This window comes from Trachypithecus francoisi, unplaced genomic scaffold (assembly GCF_009764315.1).
Source record: "Trachypithecus francoisi isolate TF-2019V2 unplaced genomic scaffold, Tfra_2.0 Lachesis_group5, whole genome shotgun sequence".
Lineage (NCBI taxonomy): Eukaryota > Metazoa > Chordata > Mammalia > Primates > Cercopithecidae > Trachypithecus > Trachypithecus francoisi.
The window spans coordinates 96,738,131-96,754,406 of NW_022681470.1; the positions used below are offsets into that span (position 1 = coordinate 96,738,131).

The 16,276-nt window shown below is 39.8% G+C and overlaps 1 pseudogene; it reads right to left on the bottom strand.

Moving 5' to 3' along the window:
• Positions 1-14,337: 14,337 nt before the first annotated feature.
• Positions 14,338-14,780, bottom strand: LOC117076651 (annotated as a pseudogene).
• Positions 14,781-16,276: the final 1,496 nt, after the last annotated feature.

The window sequence follows — 16,276 nt, forward strand, 5'->3', positions numbered from 1 at the left end:
ACTAGAGTTCATCAAAGGCAAACACAGTGGCAGCAGAAAAACTCTTGGAAGAAATATTAATCTAATGCTTACCAAGCCAGGTGTGGTGGTATGTGCCTGTGATCCCAGTTATTCAAAGGCTGAGGCAGGAGGATCATTTAAGCCCAGGAGTTTGAGACCAGCCTGGGCAACATAGCAAGACCTTGTCTCAAGGGGGAAAAAAAGCCACCTCCAAAGAACAAAAAACTAATCTTATCAAATGTAATAAAACTATAAATCCACAGATCCAGAAAGCTCACCATAATCAAGCACTAAAAACATGAAGAAATGACACCAAGGCATATCATAAATTTCTCAATGATAATAAAGAAAATCTTAAAAGCAGTCAGAGAAAAAACACACGTGATTACATTGAAACAAAGATAATATAAGGATGACATCAGATTTTTCACCAGCCACAATGCACACAAGAATACAGTGGAGCCACATCTTTAAACACTCAGAGACTGAAATTGTCCACATAGAAATTTATACCCCGCAAAATTAGCTTTCAAAAAACAAAGGTGAAATAAGAATTTGGGCTGGGCATGGAGGTTCACACCTGTAATCCCAGCACTTTGGGAGGCCAAGGGGAGGGGATCACTTGAGGTCAGGAGTTCAAGACCAGCCTGACCAACATGGTGAGACCCCATCTCTACTAAAAATACAAAAATTAATCGAGTGTGGTGGTGTGCACCTGTAATCCCAGCTATTCAGGAGGCTAAGGCAGGAGAATGGCTTGAACCCTGGAGGCAGAGGATGCAGTGAGACAAGATCGCACTATTGCACTCCAACCTGAGCAACAGAGAGAGACTCCGTCTCAAAAAAAAAACAAAAAAACAAAACAAAACAAAAACAAGGGAAAGAATTTATTACCAGCAGACCTGTGCTCCAAAAAATGTTGAAGGACATCTTTCCTACAGAAGGAAACAGGTATGAGACGGAAATCTGGGTGTCTACAAAAGAATGTCAAGCACTAGAAATGGTAACACATGAACAAATATATACATTTCTTTTCCTTATTAGTTAAAACTCTTTAAAAGGAAATTGAGGCCATGCCTGGTGGGTCACACCTGTAATCCCAGTACTTTGAAAGACTGGAGCAGGTGGATTTCTTGAGGCCAGGAGTTAGAGACCAGCCTGGGCAACATGATGAAACCCTATCTCTTCTAAAAATACAAAAATTACACAGACATGGTGGTGCACTCCTGCAATCCCAGCTACTCAGAAGGCTGAGGCACGAGAACCACTTGAACCCAGGAGGTGGAGGATGCAGTGGGCCAAGATTGTGCCACTGCACTCCAGCCCTGGCAGCAGAGCAAGTAGATTCCTAAAATTCATGTGGAACCAAAACAGAGCTCACATTCCAAAGCAAGACTAAGCAAAAAGATCAAATTTGGAGGCATCACATTATCTCACTTCAAACTACACTGTAAGGCCATGGTGGCCAAAACAGCATGGTACTGGCATAAATATAGGCACATAAACCAATGAAACAGAATAGAGAACCCAGAAATAAAGCCAAGTACTTACAGCAACTGATCTTTGACAAAGCAAACAAAAACATAAAGTGAGGGAAAGACACCCTATTCAACAAATGGTGCTGAGAAAATTGGCAAGTCACATGTAGAAGAATGAAACTGGATCTTCATCTCTTACTTTGTATAAAAATCAACTCAAAATGGATCAAAGACTTAAGTCTAAAACCTGAACCCATAAAAACTCTAGAAGATAACATGGAAAAACCCTACTAGACATTTGCTTAGGCAAAGACTTCATGACCAAGAACCCCAAGGCAAATGCAACAAAAACAAAGATAAATAGATGAGACTTAATTACATTAAAAAGCTTCCGCACAGTAAAAAAAATAATCAGCAGAGTAAACAGACAACCCACAGAATGGCAGAAAATCTTCGCAAACTATGCATCCAACAAAGGACTGTGGAATTTATGACATAAAAATAAAATTCTTGGCCCAGTGCAGTGGCTCATGCCTGTAATCCCAGCAAATTGAGAAGCCAAGGCAGGTGGATCACTTGAGGCCAGAAGTTCAAGACAAGCCTGGCCAACATGGTGAAACCCTGTCTCTGCAAAAAATATAAAAACTAGCCAGGCATGGTGACACACACCTCTAATCCCAGCTACTCAGGAGACTGAGGAACAAGAACTCCTTAAACCCAGGAGACAGAGGTTGCAGTAAGCCAAGATCACTCCACTGCACTCCAGCCTAGGTGGCAAAGTGAGACTCTGTCTCAAAAAAATAATAAAAGAAAAGAAAAGAAAATTCTTGTAACAATAGAACAATGGCCAAGAAGGGACATATGGAGATATAATATTATAAGGCTCTTACTCCATATTTGTTTCTTTGTTTTTTTAAAACAAGGTCTTGCTCTGTTTCCCAGGCTGGAATGCAGTGACATGAAAGTGGCTCACTGCAGCTGTCACCTCTTGGGCTCAGATGATCCTCCCAGCTCAGCCTCCCAAGTATCTGGGATTGCAGGCATGCACTACCACACCTCGGTAATTTTTAAGCTTTTTGTAGCAATAGGGTCTCACCATGTTGCCCAGGCTGCTCTTGAACTCTTAGGTTCTAACAATCCTCCTGCCTCAACTCCCAAAGTGGTGGGATTACAGGTGTGAGCCACTGTGCCCAGCCCTACTCTATATTTGAAGTGGCATAATATCACTACATGTTAGACAGTGTTAACTAAAAAATATATCATATAATCCCTAAAGCAATCACTACAATGGCAAAACAGTGATGGGTAATAATGAGTTGAAATGGAATAATAAAAAATACTAGTTTAAAGCAAACAATGGTAGAAAAAGAAGGAAGAGAAAGGACAACTTGAAAATTAAGAGCAAGCTAAAACTGAAACCTAGCCCTTTCAATAATTATACTAAATGTAGAGGATCTAAACACACCAATTAAAAAGCTGAGATTGTCACACTGGATAAAAACAAGACTAACTATATGCTGCTTGCCAGAAATGCACTGTAAAAATGAAGCTACAAATATATAAAAGTAAAAAGATGGGAAAAAATATTCTATGCTAAGCATAGTCAAAAGGGAAGAGAAGCAGCTATATGATACCAGGTGAAGTAGATTTCAGGGCAAACCATATTTCCAGGGATAAAGAGGGTGATTTCATAATAATAAAGGAATTAATTCTCAAGAAGATATAATTACCACTCCCCATGACAGAACTTGAAAACATATAATGCAAAAACTGATAGAACTGAAGGAGAAATAGATAATTCACCATACTGTCAGAGATTCCAAAGCCCCTCTCTTATTAATTGATACCACAGGTGGACAGAAAATTGACAAGGTTATAGCAGACATCAACACCACCATTAACCAACTTGTCCTGAATAATATCTGTAGAGCACAGCACCCAAAAATAGCATAAGACACATGTTACTCAAGTGCACATGCACCACTAATCAAGACAGACTATATTTTGGGCCACAAAACAAGCCTCAAAAGATTTTTAAAAATTCAAGTCATAAAGATGTGTTCTATAATACCAATGCAATTTAGTTAGAAATCAGTGGAAGAAAGACTTTTGGAAAATTCCTCCAAATATTTGGAAAATGGGTAAAACACTTATAAATTACCCATTGATCAAAGAATAAATCAATAGGGAAATTAGAATTTTTTTGAAAAGAATAAAAGCGAAAACACAACAAATCAAAATGAGGAAGGAGGATTTATAGCATTTAAGGTCTATATCAAAAATGAAAAAGAAAAGCTTTCAAGTCAGTGACCTCAGCTTCTACTTTAAGAAACCAGAAAAGAGCAAATTAACTTTCAACTCAGAAGAAAGTAAAACAAAGGTAAAAGTGAAAATCAATGACATAGTTTTGAGGGTAGGGACTATGTTGTCATTCCATACTGTTAGCATACAAGTTCACAGTAGTTCTTCTCTGTGGTGCCTTCTGTTAACCAAAAGGTTGCCGGTTTGAGCTCACCTAGGAGCAGAACCAACTCATAACCTATCAAAGAGTTTTGAGCAGCTTTTATGTTTCAAGCAGCCACTTCATCCTGCAGCCCTCACTTCCTCCTCATGATTTCCTCCTTTCATTACCCAGGGTGTTCATGAAGCTTCTCCCTGCAAACTCGTTTCCCCAGATCTTTACACGGTGCCACTGCTCTCCTTGCACTCCCTAGAAGGCAAAGGCTACCTTCACTCACCCCATCTACCCTCCAGATTCCAGGGAAACTGCCAGGGTCAGAGGCTGAAGGCACAGGCACGGAATCCCTTCCTCAAGCATGTGACATCAGAAGTCACCTTCTAAGTCACCATTTGCTCTCACTCCAGGTTGTTGCATCTCAATACGCAGTGTTCATCACAGGATCACAGTACACCACAACCCTTTGATTTAGGGCTGTCTTGTCCTTACCTTCTTCTTTTCAATTAAATTTACATACAATAAAATTGACTCATTGTAAATAAATGATTCAATTATATGGAGTTTCTCACCTGTACTACAGTCCACTTTTAGAACATGTCCTTTACCTTCCCAAATTTCTCCACTGCCGCTGTAGCAAATCCCACTCCCTCCTCTAGGCTCAGCCAACAATTTTTCTATTTTGTCTATAAATGTATCTTTTTCTAGATATTTCATATAAATGGCATCAAACAATATGCAGTCTTTTGTGACTAGCTTATTTTACTTAGCACAATGTTTTAAGATTCATCCATACTGTAGCAGGTGTCAGATTTTTGTGCTTCTTATTGCTAAATAGAATTCCATTGTATAGATAATACCACATTTTATTTATCCATCTACCAGTGATGGACATTTGAGTTGGAGCTAGTTTTTGCTATCATGAATAATACTGCCATGAACATTTTCGAAGGAGTTTTCTGTGGACCTGTGTTTTCATTTCTCTTGGATAGAAACGAATTCTTTTAAATCTGAACACACCAGTTAAAATGATTTGAATTCTTTTAAATCTTTTGAGGCTTGTTTTGTGGCCCAAAATATAGTCTGTCTTGATCAGTGGTGCATGTGCACTTGAGTAACATGTGTCTTATGCTATTTTTGGATGCTGTGTTCTACAGACATTATTCAGGACAAGTTGGTTAATGGTGTTGTTCATGTCTGCTATATCCCATTCTAGGGATGGAATAGCTGAGTTGTATGGCAAGCTAAGGTTTAACTTTTTAAGATACTGTTGAACTAGGTTCCAAAGTGGTTTTATCATTTTGCAGTCTTCCCAGCAATATATGAGGGTTCCATTTTCTCCACATTCTCAGTAACACTTGGTGTTCCCTGTATTTTTTTTAACATAGCCACATTAGTGGGTATAAAGTGGTATCTTATTGTTGTTTTGATTTGCATTTCCCATGCAAATCAAAACCACAATGTGATACCACTTTACTTCTGCAAGAATGGTCATAATAAAAAAATAATAGACGTTGGTGTGGATGCAGTGAAAAGAAAACACTTCTACACTGCTGGTGGGAATGTAAACTAGTACAACCACTATGGAAAACAGTGTGGAGATTCCTTATAGAACTAAAAGTGGAACTACCATTTGATCCAGCAATTCCACTACTGGGTATCTACCCAGAGGAAAATAAATCATTCTATGAAAAAGATACTTGCTGCCCGGCGCGGTGGCTCAAGCCTGTAATCCCAGCACTTTGGGAGGCCGAGACGGGCGGATCACGAGGTCAGGAGATCGAGACCATCCTGGCTAATACGGTGAAACCCCGTCTCTACTAAAAAATACAAAAAACTAGCCGGGCGAGGTGGCGGGCGCCTGTAGCCCCAGCTACTCGGGAGGCTGAGGCAGGAGAATGGCGGGAACCCAGGAGGCGGAGCTTGCAGTGAGCTGAGATCCGGCCACTGCACTCCAGCCTGGGCGACAGAGCGAGACTCCGTCTCAAAAAAAAAAAAAAAAAAGAAAAAGAAAAAGATACTTGCTCATGCATGTTTATAGCAGCACAATTCACAACTGCAAAAATGTGGAACCAATCCAAACGCCCATCAATCAACGAGTGGATAAACTGTGAGAGATATATATATATACACACATACACCTGTATATATATCACAGTTTTATGTGTATATAAATATCATATATAAATATGATATATAATCACAGTTTTATATATAACATATATACATATAAATTACATATATACATCCTATATATATGAATGATGGAATACTACTCAGCCATAAAAAAATGAATTAATGGCATTTGCAGCAACCTGGAGGGGACTGGAGACTATTATTCTAAGTGAAGTAACTCAGGAATGGAAAGCCAAACATCGTATGTTCTCACTTATAAGTGGAAGCTAAGCTATGAGGATGCAAAGACGTAAGAATGACACAATGAACTTGGGGGACTCAGGAGGAAAGATTGTAAAGGGAGTGAGGGAAAAAAATCTAAAATTTGCATTCAGTGTATACTACTCAAGAGATAGGTGCATCAAAAACTCACAAATCAGCTGGGGGCAATGGCTCACACCTGTAATCTCAGCACGTTGGGAGGCCGAGGAGGGCGGATCACCTGAGGTCAGGAGTTCAAGACCAGCCTGGTCAACATGGTGAAACTCCGTCTCTACTAAAAATTCAAAAATTAGCCAGGTGTAGTGACGAGTGCCTGTAATCCCAGCTACTTGGGAGGCTGAGGCAGGAGAATCTCTCTAACCTGGGAGGCGCAGGTTACAATCAGCCAAGATCATGCCACTGCACTCCAGCCTGGGAAACAGAGCAAGACTCTGTCTCAAAATATAATAATAATAATAAAGTTTGCATTTTCCTATTAACTAATGACATTGAACACCTTTTCATATGGTAATCAACCATTTATTTGTCTCTTTTGTAACAGGCCAGTTCAAGTCTTTTGCTGACTTTTAAAATTGTGGGTTTTCTTTTTTTTTCTTTTTTTTTTTTGAGACAGGGTATCACATGGACACCCAGGCTGGAGTGCAGTGGCATGATCTCAGTTCACTCCAACTTCCGCCTCCCAGGCTCAAGTGATCCTCCCACCTCAGCTTCCCTAGTAGCTGAGACTACAGACGCCTGCCACCATGCTCATCTAATTTTTTGTATTTTTGGAAGAAACGGAGTTTCGCCAGGTTGCCCAGGGTGGTCTTCAACTCCTGAGCTCAGATGATCCACCAGCTACAGCCTCTCAAAGTGCTGGCATTACAGGCATGAGCCACCACACCTAGTCAGTTGTGTTGATTTATATCTTTAGGTATTGTGATAGAAGTCATTTTATTAAATATTTAATTGCAAACATTTGCTCCTAGTCTTTGGCTTATCTATTTTTTTCTTTTCTTTTTTTTTTTTTTTTTTTTGAGACGGAGTCTCGCTCTGTCACCCAGGCTGGAGTGCAGTGGCCGGATCTCAGCTCACTGCAAGCTCCGCCTCCCGGGTTTACGCCATTCTCCAGCCTCAGCCTCCCGAGTAGCTGGGACTACAGGAGCCCGCCACCTCGCCCGGCTAGTTTTTTGTATTTTTTAGTAGAGACGGGGTTTCACCGTGTTAGCCAGGATGGTCTCGATCTCCTGACCTCGTGATCCGCCCGTCTCGGCCTCCCAAAGTGCTGGGATTACAGGCTTGAGCCACAGCGCCCGGCCTATTTTTTCTTAATAGTATCTTTTGAAGCGCAAAATTTTTTAATTGTAATAAAATCCAATAATTTTTTTCTCTTATGCCTTATGTTTTTTGTGTAGCGTCTTAGGACACTTCGCTTAACCCAAAGTCACAAAGATTTTCTCCTATGGATTCCTCTTGAAATTTTATATGTTACGTCTATCATTTAGGGCTGTGATCCATTTTGAGTTGATTGCTGTGTATGTGTGAATTTAGTCCCCAAAGTCCCCTTGGGGAGTTTTGTCCAGATGTTGGCAGGGGAACTTGGTGGTAAGTGAAGTTGAAGAGTTATCCTCTCCCAGCCCAGGGAAACAGATTTCATACCCCTGCACCTGTTAGTGACTGGCTAAGTGCCTTGGGAGAGGAGAGATGAATGGGATGTGTGGGTCCCTTACTCCAAGGTATGTCTCATTCTTTGGGAACTGGGTAAGGGGTTAATATCCAAAATATATATGAAACTCACACAATTCAATAGCCAAAACAACAAACAACCTGATTAAAATATGGACAAGGGATCTGAATAGACATTTTTCCAAGGAACACATACAAAATAGCCAACAGGTATATGAAAAGGTGCTCGACATCAGTAATCCTCAGGGAAATGCAGATCAAAATCACCCTGATGATATAACCATCAGGGTGGTTATTACCAGAAAAACAAGTAAATGTTAGCAAGGGCCTGGAGAATCGGGAACTCTTGTATGTTGTTGGTGGGAATGTAAATTGGTGCATCCATTATGGAAAACACTGTGGAGGCTCCTCAAAACATTACAAACAGAACTACCAAACAACCCAGCAATCCAACTTCTGGGTATATAATCAAAGGAAATTAAGTCAGTATCTCAAAGAGCTATTTGCAACCCTATGTTTATCACAGCATTCTTCACAGTAGCCAGGACATGAAAACAGCCTAAGTGTCTGCCAATGGTGACTGAAGGGTCACCTCAGAACTTACACCCACTAGGAGGGCATGTTGAAAGCATGCCCACTTGGCCACTTTTACAACTTTCTTCTGATCAGAAAGGCACCACCTCAACTGCCCAGTGGATAACTACCTGGGAGCAGGGAGACCCCTGTGCTTGCTCACTTCCCCATTTACCTAATAAAAATATCCACTTTTTGCTCCAATGGTGAAGTGATACATTTAAAGCGGGATGTTTTGTGCTTCTTCCCCCAAGCTACCTTTGGAAATAAATTGACTTTTTTGTAGCAGGCCTCGGGCTTAATTGGACTCTACATGCGGTGAGCGATTAACCTGCTTTTGGTTACAGAATGAGTTTTAGAGATCTGATGTACAGCATGAGGACTATTGTTAATGCTGCATTATATACTTGAAGTTTGTTAAAAGAGATCATTTGTATTCTCACTACACTGAAAAAGGCACTATGTGAGAAGGTGAGTATGCTAATGAGCCTGATTGTAAACACCCTACTATAGGGGTAAATGGAAGCCCTGAAGGGAGTGGAGCCATTAGTTCATTATGTATATGTATATCAAAGCATTATGTTGTAGACTTTAATAATATACCACTTTAATAAAATATTTCTTTCAACAAACATTAACAATACCATTAAAAAATATGAACTACATAGCAAAAGATGTGAACACCTGTATACTGAAGACTACAAAATATTGCTGAGAGCAATACAAGATCTTTGGAGGCCAGGTGTGGTGGCTTATGCCTATAATCCCTTCTAGGAGGCCAGGGCAGGTGGATCACTTGAGGTCAGGAGTTTGAGACCAGACTGGCAAATGTGGTGAAACCCCATCTCCACTAAAAATGCAAAGAATTAGCTGGGAGTGGTGGTGGGTGCCTGTAATACCAGCAACTCAGGAGTCTGAAGCAAGGGAATCATTTGAACCCGGGAGATGGAGGTTACAGTGAGCAGAGATCATGCCATTCCACTGCACTCCAGCCTGGGTAACAGAGTAAGACTCCGTTTCAAATACAAATTTTAAAAATTAAAATAAAAAAGATATTTGGAATAGGAGTTATTTATTCTTATTATTCAAGACTCTTTTTGCTATTTGGGGATACTTGCAATTTCTTCTGAATAAAAAGTTCTGGGGTTTTTTTTATTTCTGAAAAAGCAGGCCACTGGAATTTGAATAAGATTACATTGAATCTGTAGGTTGTTTTGAGCTGTATTTCCATCTTAACTCTATTAAATCTTCCAACCATGGACACAGGATGTCTTTCCATTTATTTAGTTCTTCTTAAGTCTCTTTAAGCAATGTTAGGTAGTTTTCAGTGTACAAGTATTTCACCTTCTTAAATTTATTCCTAGGTATGTTATTCTTATGGGTGCTATTGTAAATTAAATGTATTAATTTTCCTTTAAGATTTTTTCATTGCTAAGGAAACTGGTTTTTGTTCGTTTATTTTGTATGCTCCAAGTTTGCCAGATTAGTTTATTAACTCCAGTGGTGTGTGTGTTTGTGTGTGTTATTTGGTATTTTCTCTATATAGGATCATGTCATCGTCAAATTGAGATAATTGTTTTTTCTTTCCAAACCATTTTTGCTCACCTTCATTTTTGAAAGATATTTATAGTGGGTATAGAAATTCTAGGTTGACTTTTTTTCAGTACTTTAAAGCTATTGCAAACTTCTTGTTTGTAATGTTTCTGATGAGAAGTCGGATGCCATCCTTACATTTAGTCCTCAGGATTTAACATGTTTGTTCCCCTTTTACTCCTCTTAGGATTTTCTCTTCATCACTGGTTTTGATAAATTTGAGTGTGGTGTTCCTTGGTGTAGTTTTCTTCATGTTTCTTGTCCTTAGGATACATTATGTTTCTGGGATATTTGTGGCTTACGGTTTTTATGAAGCTTAGAAAGCTTCCATCCAGAATGTTTTAAATGTTTTTCTAGCCATCTTACCCACTCCATTCCCCTCAGGGATACCATTTACTCCTATAGTAGGGTGCTTAAAGTTTTCCCACTGATGGGCTTTTTATGTTTTCAATTCATTTTTCTCTGTGTGTTTCATTTGTGTTAGTTTCTACTACTACTCCTTCTAGTTCATTAATCTTTTCTTCTGCAATGTTTAATCAAGTGTATTTTTTTAAACTTCAGACTGTAAATTGTAGTCAAGTGTATTTTTTTAACTTCAGACTGTAAATTGTAGTTTTCACTTATGGAATTTGATATTAAAAATATCTCCCACATCTTCACTTAATCAAAATTATAATAACTGCCCTAATGTCCTGGTCTGCTATTTCTAACATGTGAGTCATTTTCAACTGAATTATTTTATTCTTCATTATGTCTCATGTTTTCCTGCCACTTTGCCTGTTTGAGATTCTGGGATTTGATGCCAGACATTTGATGTCACTGCCCAAATGGGTCTAGTGACACAACTCGGCCTCAGTGTCTATTCACACCAAAGCTTGTGCAGCAGGAGAGGCAGAGAGAGCAGAGGTGAGTGTGCCACACATGGGGGTAGGGAGTACCCCACTTGTGCTTGGGGCTTTCTTCTGCCTCATTGAAAAAATATGTGTTCCTTTTCTTTTCCATAAGACCTGCCCTATTTCAAGCCCTGTCCCTCCAATGATAGGACAGTCCTCTCTCCAGTCTCATCCCCTCCAACGGACGGAAAATGGTTCAAAACAATTCAGGGGAGAAAGCATTGTCTTGTTAACAAATTCTGCTAAAAAAAAAAAAAAAAAAACTGGACATCCATAGGCAAAAATAGGAAAAAATCTACAACAGATGCTAGCAAGGTTGCATAGAAAAAGGAATGCTTTTACACTGTTGGTGGGAGTGTAAGTTACCATTGGGAAAGACAGTGTGGCTATTCCTCAAAGACCTACAGGCAGAAATACAATTTGACCAGTGATCCCACTACCAGATATATACCCAAAGGAATATAAGTCATTCGGTTATAAAGATATATGCTGGCATATGTCCATTGCAGCACTATTCAAAATAGCAAAGACATGGAATGATCCTAAATGCCCATCAATGATAGACTGGATAAAGAAAACGTGGTACATATGCACTATAGAATACTAAGCAGCCATAAAAAGGAATGAGATCATGTTCTTTGCAGGGACATGGATGGAGCTGGAAGCCATTATCCTCAGCAAACTAACACAGGAACAGAAAAAGAACACCGCATGTTCTCACTTACAAGTGGGAACTGAATGATGAGAACACATGGACACATGGTGGGGAAAAACACATAATGGGGCCTGCTGGGAGTCAGGGCTGGGGGGAAAGAGAGCATCAGGAAGACTAGCTAGTGGATGCTGGGCTTAATAGCTAAGCGATTGGATGATCTGCACAGCAAACCACCATGGCACACGTTTACATGTACATCCTGCACATGTACCTTTGAAATTAAAATAAAAATTGAAGAAAAAAACAACAAAAAATTTAAAAATCCACTTAAACCTCCATACTTGCACTAAAAGTAACTCAAAGTTGATTACAGAACTAAATGTAAACTGCAAAACAAGAAAACTTACAGTAGAAAACATGAGAGAAAATCTTCATAATGTGGATTTAGGCAAAGTATTCTTAGTTATCACATCAACACAAACTATTAAAGAAAACATTGATAAATTCAGCTTCATCCAAATTAAAAATTTGTGGTCAGCACCAGACACTGTTATTAGAATAAAAAGATAAGCTACAGATTGGCAGAAAAATGTGAAAAGCACACACATTACAAAGGAGTTGTGTGACGGTTAAAAATTGTGTGGATCACTGTGACTGAGCCCCAGGGTGCCAGGACATTTGGTTCATCGTTATTCTGGGTGTGTGCTGGAGGGTGTTTCTGGATGCCATTAACACCAGAACAGGCAGACTAAGTGAAGCAGATTGCCCTCCCTGTGGTGGGTGGGCCTCATCCAATCAACCAAAGGCCAGAGGAGGAAAAGGCCTAATAAGAAGGAAATGCTTTCCTGGGTATCCACCTTTTCATCTTAGGAATTTCCGCCTCCATAATCTCATGTCCAAATTTATATATACACACACACATACGTGCCATATATATATACACACATGTATATTAACATATATGTACATACACGTTACATAGGTTAAGTAGGAAGTTTTGTAGTTTTAAAACTTTAGCTATTCAATGACCATTGTTGAAGCTGGCCAGTGATTATAGGGATGCTCCATTACATAATTCTGTCTCCTTTTTTATACTATTGAAGTTCTGCCTTTGAAGAATTAGGATAGGATAATAGCTGAATTTCTCCACATACATTTCAAAGCCCTAGAGATTAACACAGAGTCAGAAATCCCACCCATAACCCTGTCCCCCAACAACCAGGGCTAGGGAACACTGCAGCCCTCAGATGATTTTAGTTAGCCAGGTCTGGGAGCCACACAACAGCAGAGGGAGCAGGAAACACTATTCAAATAGAGGCCAGGACAGCAGGGAGGGCCTGTTCATGACAGAACACAGGAAAAGTCATCCACAGAAAGTGAGTGTGGAGAAACACAGACCATGCCTGAGACCTGGTAGATTAGAGACCTGCTGCTGAGGAACTGAAGGAAGGGAAAAGGAAGGGGAAATGTCAATCAATTAGGGGTGTAGTTTTAAAAGTTCAGCTATTCAATGATAATTGTTGAAGCTGGCCAGTGATTATGGGGGTGCTCTATTATGTAATTCTGTCTCCTTTTTTATACTATTGAAGTTCTGCCTTTGAAGAATTAGGATAGGTTAATAGCTGAATTTCAAACTAACTCTTAAAACTTAACCAATTAGGGGTTTCCTAATTGAAAGTAACAAGTGCAGAGGACCACAGGTGCCAACCTCAGAAAGGCAGAATTGCAGGGAGAGGGAGGGAGAGGCCTGGACAAAGGAATCATCCTCTGGAGACTCATGGTGAAGAGAATGAATGAAGTAACTGGCAGAAATTAGAGGTCCTGGTAGAACAAAGAAGAATCCCAGAATGAGAACACACCTCATGCCTGTACCCAAAGCAAGACAATATTTCCTAAAACCTCAAGAAAAATCATTTTTGGCAAATACCTTAAATCCAGTGATGTGATCCATGTACCAAGGTAGTGGGAAAAGGTGATTAAGCAAAACTCAGTGAGACCTGATTCCCTGATGAGGACTCTATTAAGGATGAATTCCTCTCAACAAGTGATGCCTAGGACATGCGCTTTTGCATAGCTCGTGAGCATCTATTTCATTGTGGATCTAAACCAAAAGCCAAGGTAGAGACAAGGTAGGAAACACAGGCTGTCACTGGTATATGCTTGGGTTGAACTAACACTATAAGAAATGGCAGGTAAAGAGGTCAGAGAAGAGGAAAATAATGTCTTTGATTGTCATAGTGACAAAGATTTGAAGATGAAAGATACAATTTAACATTTATAAACAATATATTGGAAGTGTGTCAAGTTAAAATGGGACTAGTGATGTTAAAATGTTTTTAGTGCACTGTTAAGCATGAGCTAAATAAACAAACCCTTCCTAAATAAACAAAAGGCACACACACAGACACACAAACACACACACAAAGAAAACAAATCACATCAACAAGGAAATACAGTAAATACACTCTACAACATACGGTAAATATAGACAAAAATATGGAAGAGTTTAGATATAAACAGGGAAATAAGAATGTTTTTATTAATCCATATTCTTATCCACCAAAACCAAACATTATAGCAAAAGCTTAAAATATTATATGTAAAAAATCCACTAGGCCAGAGTGATAGACAAAAACCTTTTAATTAAACAGATTTAAAACTTAAACATTTTTTTTTTTAACAGCTGGTAATCAATTTATTAAAATAGTTGACTTAAGCATCTGTAATGGTGACTTCTGCCTCAACTTCTGGCTCAATACTGATGGAAGTAATCTGCTTAACAATCTCAGAAGGACTCTGCAAGTCAAGGAGTTGATTGTGGATTTTCATCTGGAAATGATCCCATGTCTTAGAACTTTTACCACAAGGAGTTTTTCTTGTAATGATTCTCAAAGTCTTGGTAGGCATTCGAACTGGTCATTTCACTTTGAGATTCTTTGCCTTTGCTCCTCTGATCAAATTAGCACACACCTTCTCCAGGGATTTTACATTGCAGCTGATTAGAGTAATTCGAATTTGGTGAATTCCACCTCCAGCTCCATGAGTGTTTTTCCGGTATCTTTAAAAGCCATGGCTGCTGCACGGTTCCTTACCGACTTGTTCCTGGGTGACAGCAAACAGCAGTGAGCCAGGAGCAGGAGCGTGCAGATCAGGGATCCGCAACACCTATGACCGCGTCTTCCTCAAAGAGCAAAACTTAAACATTCTAACATTAATAGACTAAAATTAATTTGGGATGAGTTAAAATTTGTGCAGGGAATATTCTTTTTATGACAGAATGCCAGCAAAAACAAGTATATACTAATCATTGAGATAGAAAATTTCCAATGTGCAAACATAAATATAATAACTGACACAGGCAGGGGTGATTGATGATAAACTGTTCAGAGGAAGATCATTAGAATACACAATATTTATACTTTTTCATGCCACTTTCCAAATTAATTATAAATAAGGTGCCTTTACAAGCGACAGATCTCCTAGACCCCTCCTTAACCAAGTAACCAGTCCTGATGTCACGATAATGGTGGTGGACAAACTAGACCTTCTATGCCCGCAGGTAGATAGGCTGAGGTTGGAAACTCACAGTATTGACTCTGCAGTGTTCCTGGCAAAACGTTTAGGCTGAATTGAATCATGAAGACATTTTCAGACAACTTCAGAATGTAGATCATTGAGCCAGACAGCTGACCTGTCCTCTACAAACAAGTCCATGTCACCACAATCAATGACAACAACAACAAGATGAGGAGATACTTTGGGTTCAAAATAACTACAGAAGTGTAGCTACATTATCTTTCTACTCTTTTCTTTTCTTTTTTTTTTTTTTGAGATGGAGTCTGGCTCTGTCGCCCAGGCTGGAGTGCAGTGGCCGGATCTCAGCTCACTGCAATCTCCGCCTCCCAGGTTTACGCCATTCTCCTGCCTCAGCCTCCCGAGTAGCTGGGACTACAGGCGCCTGCCACCTCGCCCTGCTAGTTTTTTTTTTTGTATTTTTTAGTAGAGACAGGGTTTCACGGTGTTAGCCAGGATGGTCTCGATCTCCTGACCTCGTGATCCGCCCGTCTCGGCCTCCCAAAGTGCTGGGATTACAGGCTTGAGCCACCGCGCCCGGCCTATCTTTCTACTCTTTTCAAACCCAAAATGTCTCTTCTCCTTTTTGTTGTGTGATTCGTGGTGACATGGACTGTGGGAGACAGGTCAGTTGTCCTGTTCAGTGTTCTACATTCTGCAGTTGTCTGGTGATTACCTCCTAAGAAACTCAAGCTAAGCATTTTCAGAAAGAACACGGTATTGTTCATACTCTGCACTGGCAGAGTCCTAGGTGACACGCTGTCTCCTGCCAGCAACTCCTGAGTCCTGTTCTCTACAGGATAGGAATTGAGAGAAGCAGGGTTACAGCCTCTCAATGCTGTTTGTCCATCGGGGCATTGGTCTCCTTAGATACTGATCACAATTGATCACAATTGGATGGGGAAGGGCTGTGGCTTCTCAAATCAAAGGGGCCCAGTGGGTTAAAATCATCAACAGCATTTCATGGTCTTAAGTTCACTCCTCGGCAAAGCAT